This window comes from Salvelinus alpinus, chromosome 10 (genome assembly GCF_045679555.1).
Source record: "Salvelinus alpinus chromosome 10, SLU_Salpinus.1, whole genome shotgun sequence".
Taxonomy (NCBI): domain Eukaryota; kingdom Metazoa; phylum Chordata; class Actinopteri; order Salmoniformes; family Salmonidae; genus Salvelinus; species Salvelinus alpinus.
The window spans coordinates 82,001,144-82,012,328 of NC_092095.1; positions in this window are offsets into that span (position 1 = coordinate 82,001,144).

The window sequence follows — 11,185 nt, forward strand, 5'->3', positions numbered from 1 at the left end:
AGGTGAAGGAGAGACTGGGTCTTCAGGCAGGTGTGAGGTGAAGGAGAGACACTGGGTCTTCAGGCAGGTGTGAGGTGAAGGAGAGACACTGGGTCTTCAGGCAGGTGTGAGGTGAAGGAGAGACACTGGGTCTTCAGGCAGGTGTGAGGTGAAGGAGAGACACTGGGTCTTCAGGCAGGTGTGAGGTGAAGGAGAGACTGGGTCTTCAGGCAGGTGTGAGGTGAAGGTGAGACACTGGGTCTTCAGGCAGGTGTGAGGTGAAGGAGAGACACTGGGTCTTCAGGCAGGTGTGAGGTGAAGGAGACACTGGGTCTTCAGGCAGGTGTGAGGTGAAGGAGAGACACTGGGTCTTCAGGCAGGTGTGAGGTGAAGGAGAGACACTGGGTCTTCAGGCAGGTGTGAGGTGAAGGAGAGACACTGGGTCTTCAGGCAGGTGTGAGGTGAAGGTGGGACACTGGGTCTTCAGGCAGGTGTGAGGTGAAGGAGAGACACTGGGTCTTCAGGCAGGTGTGAGGTGAAGGAGACACTGGGTCTTCAGGCAGGTGTGAGGTGAAGGTGGGACACTGGGTCTTCAGGCAGGTGTGAGGTGAAGGAGAGACACTGGGTCTTCAGGCAGGTGTGAGGTGAAGGTGGGACACTGGGTCTTCAGGCAGGTGTGAGGTGAAGGAGAGACACTGGGTCTTCAGGCAGGTGTGAGGTGAAGGAGAGACACTGGGTCTTCAGGCAGGTGTGAGGTGAAGGAGAGACACTGGGTCTTCAGGCAGGTGTGAGGTGAAGGAGAGACACTGGGTCTTCAGGCAGGTGTGAGGTGAAGGAGAGACACTGGGTCTTCAGGCACGTGTGAGGTGAAGGTGGGACACTGGGTCTTCAGGCAGGTGTGAGGTGAAGGAGAGACACTGGGTCTTCAGGCAGGTGTGAGGTGAAGGAGAGACACTGGGTCTTCAGGCAGGTGTGAGGTGAAGGAGAGACACTGGGTCTTCAGGCAGGTGTGAGGTGAAGGAGACACTGGGTCTTCAGGCAGGTGTGAGGTGAAGGAGAGACACTGGGTCTTCAGGCAGGTGTGAGGTGAAGGAGACACTGGGTCTTCAGGCAGGTGTGAGGTGAAGGAGACACTGGGTCTTCAGGCAGGTGTGAGGTGAAGGAGAGACACTGGGTCTTCAGGCAGGTGTGAGGTGAAGGTGGGACACTGGGTCTTCAGGCAGGTGTGAGGTGAAGGAGAGACACTGGGTCTTCAGGCAGGTGTGAGGTGAAGGAGACACTGGGTCTTCAGGCAGGTGTGAGGTGAAGGTGGGACACTGGGTCTTCAGGCAGGTGTAAGGTGAAGGAGAGACACTGGGTCTTCAGGCAGGTGTGAGGTGAAGGTGGGACACTGGGTCTTCAGGCAGGTGTGAGGTGAAGGAGAGACACTGGGTCTTCAGGCAGGTGTGAGGTGAAGGAGAGACACTGGGTCTTCAGGCAGGTGTGAGGTGAAGGAGAGACACTGGGTCTTCAGGCAGGTGTGAGGTGAAGGAGAGACACTGGGTCTTCAGGCAGGTGTGAGGTGAAGGAGAGACACTGGGTCTTCAGGCAGGTGTGAGGTGAAGGAGAGACTGGGTCTTCAGGCAGGTGTGAGGTGAAGGAGAGACACTGGGTCTTCAGGCAGGTGTGAGGTGAAGGAGAGACACTGGGTCTTCAGGCAGGTGTGAGGTGAAGGTGGGACACTGGGTCTTCAGGCAGGTGTGAGGTGAAGGAGAGACACTGGGTCTTCAGGCAGGTGTGAGGTGAAGGTGGGACACTGGGTCTTCAGGCAGGTGTGAGGTGAAGGTGGGACACTGGGTCTTCAGGCAGGTGTGAGGTGAAGGAGACACTGGGTCTTCAGGCAGGTGTGAGGTGAAGGAGAGACACTGGGTCTTCAGGCAGGTGTGAGGTGAAGGAGAGACACTGGGTCTTCAGGCAGGTGTGAGGTGAAGGTGGGACACTGGGTCTTCAGGCAGGTGTGAGGTGAAGGTGGGACACTGGGTCTTCAGGCAGGTGTGAGGTGAAGGAGAGACTGGGTCTTCAGGCAGGTGTGAGGTGAAGGTGGGACACTGGGTCTTCAGGCAGGTGTGAGGTGAAGGTGAGACACTGGGTCTTCAGGCAGGTGTGAGGTGAAGGTGGGACACTGGGTCTTCAGGCAGGTGTGAGGTGAAGGTGAGACACTGGGTCTTCAGGCAGGTGTGAGGTGAAGGTGAGACACTGGGTCTTCAGGCAGGTGTGAGGTGAAGGTGGGACACTGGGTCTTCAGGCAGGTGTGAGGTGAAAGTGAGACACTGGGTCTTCAGGCAGGTGTGAGGTGAAGGAGACACTGGGTCTTCAGGCAGGTGTGAGGTGAAGGTGGGACACTGGGTCTTCAGGCAGGTGTGAGGTGAAGGTGAGACACTGGGTCTTCAGGCAGGTGTGAGGTGAAGGTGAGACACTGGGTCTTCAGGCAGGTGTGAGGTGAAGGTGGGACACTGGGTCTTCAGAGAGTAAAACTGTAACGCTCGTGGGAAGAAGTGGACCAAGGTGCAGCGTGGTACGTGTTCATGATTCTTTATTTAATCAGAAACACCAAACAAAACAACAAAAGAATAACGAACGTCACGTTCTGAAGGCTTCACAGAGCTAACAAAAAAACAACATCCCACAAAACTAAGGTGGCAAAAAAGGCTGCCTAAGTATGATTCCCAATCAGAGACAACGATAGACAGCTGTCCCTGATTGAGAACCATACCCGACCAAAACATAGAAACACAAAACATAGAATGCCCACCCCCACATCACACCCTGACCTCACCAAATAGAGAAAATAAAACGTCTCTCTAAGGTCAGGGCGTGACAGTAACGTTATGCGAGGATGAGGGTTACCAGGGTTACCATATAATAAAACAATAGCGGGTAGCTGGGTCGTCATGACAACATCTGGTGGACGGTATAGTGTAGAGAAGAGGGGTCATTTAGTGTGTAGATGGTAGTGTACAGTCATTTAGAGGTTAGACTCTGACTCAGCCTTTCACTCTGAAACCCCCTGGGTGACACACACACCAACTGACAGAACTCATTGGCATCTCTGTCATGTGGAAATTATCATTGTTGAATTATTATTTTTTTTACTTAAAAAAAAAAAAAACTTTTTTACTTTATCTTTTTTCTTTCTTTCTTTTTAATATCATTTTTTGGGGGATCAGCTTTAATATTGAGGATAGATTGTAGCTTCCATCAATGTAATTGTCTGCATCATTTCCAATCCAACTTTATATTTTGGGGGGTAAATATACATATTTATGATTTCAGCCATTCACACCCTGATGACCGTAATAACTATCACAGTCTGTTGTATTTCAGCCATTCACACCCTGATGACCGTAATAACTATGTTGGACAGTTTCCTGTCAATTCCATGTGTATTTACATAGATTAGCTCATGTGTGATTTCTCATAACCTTTATCCAGACATTCGTAGAGACAGTTCCCTCTGCCACCTTCACAATGACTTTCCGATAGATGGCAGAGATAGGAGGGAAATTCAGAGGGTTATGAGTCACAAAGAGAGACACCAAGTATAAAACAGAGCCTGATGCCTCGGTCTGTTACTACTCAGACAGACAGACAGACAGACAGAGACAAGTAAAGAGAGAGAGAGAGAGAGAGAGAGACTGACAGAGAGACAGCGAGACAGAGAGAGACTGACAGACAGATAGACAGAGAGAGACTGACAGACATATAGACAGATAGACAGAGAGAGAGAGAGAGAGAGAGACAGAGAGAGACAGAGAGAGAGAGAGAGAGAGAGAGAGAGACTGACAGACAGATAGACAGAGAGAGACTGACAGACATATAGACAGATAGACAGAGAGAGAGAGAGAGAGAGAGACAGAGAGAGACAGAGAGAGAGAGAGAGAGAGAGACTGACATATAGACAGAGAGAGAGACAGAGAGAGAGACAGAGAGAGAGAGAGACAGAGAGAGAGAGAGAGAGACAGAGAGAGACTGACAGATAGACAGAGAGAGAGACTGACAGAGAGAGAGAGAGACAGAGAGAGACTGACAGATAGACAGAGAGAGAGACTGACAGAGAGAGACTGACAGAGAGAGAGAGAGCGAGAGAGAGACAGAGAGAGAGAGAGACAGAGAGAGAGAGAGAGAGACAGAGAGAGACTGACAGAGAGACAGAGAGAGAGACTGACAGAGAGAGAGAGCGAGAGGCTCATGAAGGAATACGTTGACAAGAGGATGTGTGTTCTTCGTGTTGGGGAAGGAAGTCAACAGCAGGTAATATTATAGATACATCATGATCTCTGGGCTATGAGCTAATGTTTTAGTACGTCCTATAACACATTATATACAACTGTTACTGTAATACCTTTATACAGGACATCTAGACTGTCCTGTTACTGTAATACCTTTATACAGGACATCTAGACCATCCTGTTACTGTAATACCTTTATACAGGACATCTAGACCATCCTGTTACTGTAAAACCTGTATACAGGACATCTAGACCATCCTGTTACTGTAATACCTTTATACAGGACATCTAGACCATCCTGTTACTGTAATACCTTTATACAGGACATCTAGACCATCCTGTTACTGTAAAACCTGTATACAGGACATCTAGACCATCCTGTTACTGTAATACCTTTATACAGGACATCTAGACCATCCTGTTACTGTAATACCTTTATACAGGACATCTAGACCATCCTGTTACTGTAAAACCTGTATACAGAACATCTAGACCATCCTGTTACTGTAATACCTTTATACAGGACATCTAGACCATCCTGTTACTGTAATACCTTTATACAGGACATCTAGACCATCCTGTTACTGTAATACCTTTATACAGGATATCTAGACCATCCTGTTACTGTAAAACCTGTATACAGGACATCTAGACCATCCTGTTACTGTAAAACCTTTATACAGGACATCTAGACCATCCTGTTACTGTAATACCTTTATACAGGACATCTAGACCATCCTGTTACTGTAATACCTTTATACAGGATATCTAGACCATCCTGTTACTGTAAAACCTGTATACAGGACATCTAGACCATCCTGTTACTGTAAAACCTTTATACAGGACATCTAGACCATCCTGTTACTGTAAAACCTGTATACAGGACATCTAGACCATCCTGTTACTGTAATATCTTTATACAGGACATCTAGACCATCCTGTTACTGTAAAACCTGTATACAGGACATCTAGACCATCCTGTTACTGTAATACCTTTATATAGGACATCTAGATCATCCTGTTACTGTAATACCTTTATACAGGACATCTAGACCATCCTGTTACTGTAAAACCTGTATACAAGACATCTAGACCATCCTGTTACTGTAATACCTGTATACAGGACATCTAGACCATCCTGTTACTGTAATACCTTTATACAGGACATCTAGACCATCCTGTTACTGTAATACCTGTATACAGGACATCTACACCATCCTGTTACTGTAATACCTTTATACAGGACATCTAGACCGTACTGTTACTGTAATACCTTTATACAGGACATCTAGACCATCCTGTTACTGTAATACCTTTATACAGGACATCTAGACCATCCTGTTACTGTAATACCTGTATACAGGACATCTAGACCATCCTGTTACTGTAATACCTGTATACAGGACATCTAGACCATCCTGTTACTGTAATACCTTTATACAGGACATCTAGACCGTACTGTTACTGTAATACCGGTATACAGGACATCTAGACCATCCTGTTACTGTAATACCTTTATACAGGATATCTAGACCATCCTGTTACTGTAATACCTTTATACAGGATATCTAGACCATCCTGTTACTGTAAAACCTGTATACAGGACATCTAGACCGTACTGTTACTGTAAAACCTGTATACAAGACATCTAGACCATCCTGTTACTGTAAAACCTGTATACAGGACATCTAGACAAGATATACACAGGATCTGTAGGCCTACGCTATAATCCATCTGCTGCAGGATCTGTAGGCCTACGCTATAATCCATCTGCTGCAGGATCTGTAGGCCTACGCTATAATCCATCTGCTGCAGGATCTGTAGGCCTACGCTATAATCCATCTGCTGCAGGATCTGTAGGCCTACGCTATAATCCATCTGCTGCAGGATCTGTAGGCCTACGCTATAATCCATCTGCTGCAGGATCTGTAGGCCTACGCTATAATCCATCTGCTGCTTATCTTGCCAATAAGATCATCCTCTGTGTCTGCAGCCTCTGACTGGAACACTGTGGACGTGGTTAAATCTCAAGATTAAATCTTTAAATCTGTTAAGCCCGGGCGTTGAGCTTCGTAGGATCCTAAAGGACGACTATTGAGTGTTTTTGCCTAATCCGATGGGTGCTAGGTTTGTGTTCTACAGAGAGAGGCGTTCTCCATCTTTGCCTCTCCCTGTGTCGTTCTGTGACCAAAAAACACTCAGCTGAGGAGTTAGAACACTTATTTCTGACATCACAGATGTGTTCCGGTATCCATGACGACTACTGTCCACAGAAGGAGGAGTTAGAACACTTATTTCTGACATCACAGATGTGTTCCGGTATCCATGACGACTACTGTCCACAGAAGGAGGAGTTAGAACACTTATTTCTGACATCACAGATGTGTTCCTGTATCCATGACGACTACTGTCCACAGAAGGAGGAGTTAGAACACTTATTTCTGACATCACGGATGTGTTCCTGTTCCTGTATTCCTGTCCACAGAAGGAGGAGTTAGACCTTGGGCTATCAGAGAGAGCTCTGGTTCCTTCATTCTTGTCCTAACCAATCAGGACTGTTGTTCTTGGCCCCCTGTGTCCCTATCACTTTAAACTAGAGGGAGATTCTGGCATGTTTAAAAAAGGCTCAGCGAAAAGTGAAATGGACTAAACTGGAACAGAATCAAATTTGACTGGACAATGTATTGTATTTCACCTTTTATAAGATCCTAAAGGTATTTTTTTGTGGGGGGGTTCACTCAATAGAACTCACCCAATACACCAGTGATTTCTCCAGTCTCTCCATCTGTAGGTATAAAACCCTGCTAGTGGTCTAACAGCCAGGTGTGTCTTTGTCTCCCCCTCCAGGTCGTTCTCAGTACTGCAGCCGCTCTGCTTCCCAACAGTGGACTGGAGATTAAGGTCTGAACAGCTTCCCAGGTCAAGGTTAATGCTAATCGTGATAGGGGTTCTGTTATAAAAAGACACCTAGCATGTCAGCATTAGCCCTGCTCTGGGGCCACACTGCTGCTGCTGCAATACACAGAGGCCCTGAAGGGCGCCTGACTGTTTTGACCCAGCTAAAGGACACATCATGCTTCGTATCGTCATGTCTTGTGTTGATGTGGAACCCTATTCCTTACGTGGTGCACTACTGTGGTCCCGGCCCCCAGGGCTCTGGTCAAAAGGAGTGCACTACAAAGGGAATAGGGTGCCAATGGGGACACAGCCATTGAGTGGTGTTCATGCTGTCCATGACTGGGGTGGTGGGAGTGATGATACCCACATCGTAACAGCATTCATACCTAAACCACCCTCCTCCTCTTCACCCTCCTCCTAAACCACCCTTCTCTTCACCCTCCTCCTAAACCACCCCCTCCTCTTCTTCCTCCTCCTAAACCGCCCTCCTCTTCTTCACCCTCCTCCTAAACCACCCTCCTCCTCTTCCTCCTCCTAAACCACCCTCCTCTTCATCCTCCTCCTAAACCACCCTCCTCCTCTTCACCCTCCTCCTAAACCACCCTCCTCTTCTTCACCCTCCTACTAAACCACCCTCCTCTTCATCCTCCTCCTAAACCACGCTCCTCCTCTTCCTCCTCCTAAACCACCCTCCTCCTCTTCATCCTCCTCCTAAACCACCCTCCTCCTCTTCATCCTCCTCCTAAACCACCCTCCTCCTCTTCATCCTCCTAAACCACCCTCCTCCCCTTCACCCTCCTAAACCACCCTCCTCTTCTTCATCCTCCTCATAAACCACTCTCCTCTTCACCCTCCTCCTAAACCACCCTCCTCTTCATCCTCCTCCTAAACCACCCTCCTCCTCTTCATCCTCCTAAACCACCCTCCTCTTCCTCCTCCTAAACCACCCTCCTCTTCTTCATCCTCCTCCTAAACCACCCTCCTCCTCTTCATCCTCCTCCTAAACCACCCTCCTCTTCATCCTCCTCCTAAACCACCCTCCTCCTCTTCATCCTCCTAAACCACCCTCCTCTTCCTCCTCCTAAACCACCCTCCTCATCATCCTCCTCCTGTCCCTGATGGACACAACTTATTTTCCGCTAGGATTTACTGGGTACCAGTCTGTTGAAGATAGGTCTCTGGTAGAGGATTGTACTAGCCTGGGTACCAGTCTGTTGTAGATAGGTCTCTGGTAGAGGATTGTACTAGCCTGGGTACCAGTCTGTTGTAGATAGGTCTCTGATAGAGGATTGTACTAGCCTGGGTACCAGTCTGTTGTAGATAGGTCTCTGGTAGAGGATTGTACTAGCCTGGGTACCAGTCTGTTGTAGATAGGTCTCTGGTAGAGGATTGTACTAGCCTGGGTACCAGTCTGTTGTAGATAGGTCTCTGATAGAGGATTGTACTAGCCTGGGTACCAGTCTGTTGTAGATAGGTCTCTGGTAGAGGATTGTACTAGCCTGGGTACCAGTCTGTTGTAGATAGGTCTCTGATAGAGGATTGTACTAGCCTGGGTACCAGTCTGTTGTAGATAGGTCTGCTAGAGGATTGTACTAGCCTGGGTACCAGTCTGTTGTAGATAGGTCTCTGATAGAGGATTGTACTAGCCTGGGTACCAGTCTGTTGTAGATAGGTCTCTGATAGAGGATTGTACTAGCCTGGGTACCAGTCTGTTGTAGATAGGTCTCTGATAGAGGATTGTACTAGCCTGGGTACCAGTCTGTTGTAGATAGGTCTCTGATAGAGGATTGTACTAGCCTGGGTACCAGTCTGTTGTAGATAGGTCTCTGCTAGAGGATTGTACTAGCCTGGGTACCAGTCTGTTGTAGATAGGTCTCTGCTAGAGGATTGTACTAGCCTGGGTACCAGTCTGTTGTAGATAGGTCTGATAGAGGATTGTACTAGCCTGGGTACCAGTCTATTTGTGCTGATATTCCACTCCTTGTACTCTGTGTCAAATGCCAAACATAAACAGGAGTGTCAGGAAGTGGCATGATGGCACAAACCGACTGGTAACACCCTCAACAGAAGAAACCAAACCATTTAAAAAAAATGATATTCACATGACTCATGGTGGGATAGGAGTGTAATATATATTTTTCTCAAAATTATATGATTTATTTCAATAAAATCTGTGAAGTGAAATAAGTTGGAAGATTTCAATAAATGACGTTGTAAAAATAGTCCACATTGTTGTCGACATAATTGTGTTGCTGGGCTTTTATGTTTCACCTTGACTATCTGAACATCTGAAGAATTTAACGATTTGGAAAAAAATTAATTCTGTAAAACATATCAACAAACGAATCAAATAAATGTATTATTTATTATTTACAGTATAATAATAGGTATTTAATGTGTATTTCCTACTGAGGAGTTCTATCCTCTACAGTATAATAATAGGTATTTAATGTGTATTTCCTACTGAGGAGTTCTATCCTCTACAGTATAATAATAGGTATTTAATGTGTATTTCCTACTGAGGAGCTCTATCCTCTACAGTATAATAATAGGTATTTAATGTGTATTTCCTACTGAGGAGTTCTATCCTCTACAGTATAATAATAGGTATTTAATGTGTATTTCCTACTGAGGAGTTCTATCCTCTACAGTATAATAATAGGTATTTAATGTGTATTTCCTACTGAGGAGTTCTATCCTCTACAGTATAACGATAGGTATTTAATGTGTATTTCCTACTGAGGAGTTCTATCCTCTACAGTATAATGATAGGTATTTAATGTGTATTTCCTACTGAGGAGCTCTATCCTCTACAGTATAATAATAGGTATTTAATGTGTATTTCCTACTGAGGAGTTCTATCCTCTACAGTATAATAATAGGTATTTAATGTGTATTTCCTACTGAGGAGTTCTATCCTCTACAGTATAATAATAGGTATTTAATGTGTATTTCCTACTGAGGAGCTCTATCCTCTACAGTATAATAATAGGTATTTAATGTGTATTTCCTACTGAGGAGTTCTATCCTCTACAGTATAATAATAGGTATTTAATGTGTATTTCCTACTGAGGAGTTCTATCCTCTACAGTATAATAATAGGTATTTAATGTGTATTTCCTACTGAGGAGTTCTATCCTCTACAGTATAATAATAGGTATTTAATGTGTATTTCCTACTGAGGAGTTCTATCCTCTACAGTATAATGATAGGTATTTAATGTGTATTTCCTACTGAGGAGCTCTATCCTCTACAGTATAATAATAGGTATTTAATGTGTATTTCCTACTGAGGAGCTCTATCCTCTACAGTATAATAATAGGTATTTAATGTGTATTTCCTACTGAGGAGCTCTATCCTCTACAGTATAATAATAGGTATTTAATGTGTATTTCCTACTGAGGAGCTCTATCCTCTACAGTATAATAATAGGTATTTAATGTGTATTTCCTACTGAGGAGCTCTATCCTCTACAGTATAATAATATGTATTTAATGTGTATTTCCTACTGAGGAGGTCTATCCTCTACAGTATAATAATAGGTATTTAATGTGTATTTCCTACTGAGGAGCTCTATCCTCTACAGTATAATAATAGGTATTTAATGTGTATTTCCTACTGAGGAGTTCTATCCTATACAGTATAACGATAGGTATTTAATGTGTATTTCCTACTGAGGAGCTCTATCCTCTACAGTATAATAATAGGTATTTAATGTGTATTTCCTACTGAGGAGCTCTATCCTCTACAGTATAATAATAGGTATTTAATGTGTATTTCCTACTGAGGAGCTCTATCCTCTACAGTATAACGATAGGTATTTAATGTGTATTTCCTACTGAGGAGCTCTATCCTCTACAGTATAATGATAGGTATTTAATGTGTATTTCCTACTGAGGAGCTCTATCCTCTACAGTATAATAATAGGTATTTAATGTGTATTTCCTACTGAGGAGTTCTATCCTCTACAGTATAATAATAGGTATTTAATGTGTATTTCCTACTGAGGAGCTCTATCCTCTACAGTATAATGATAGGTA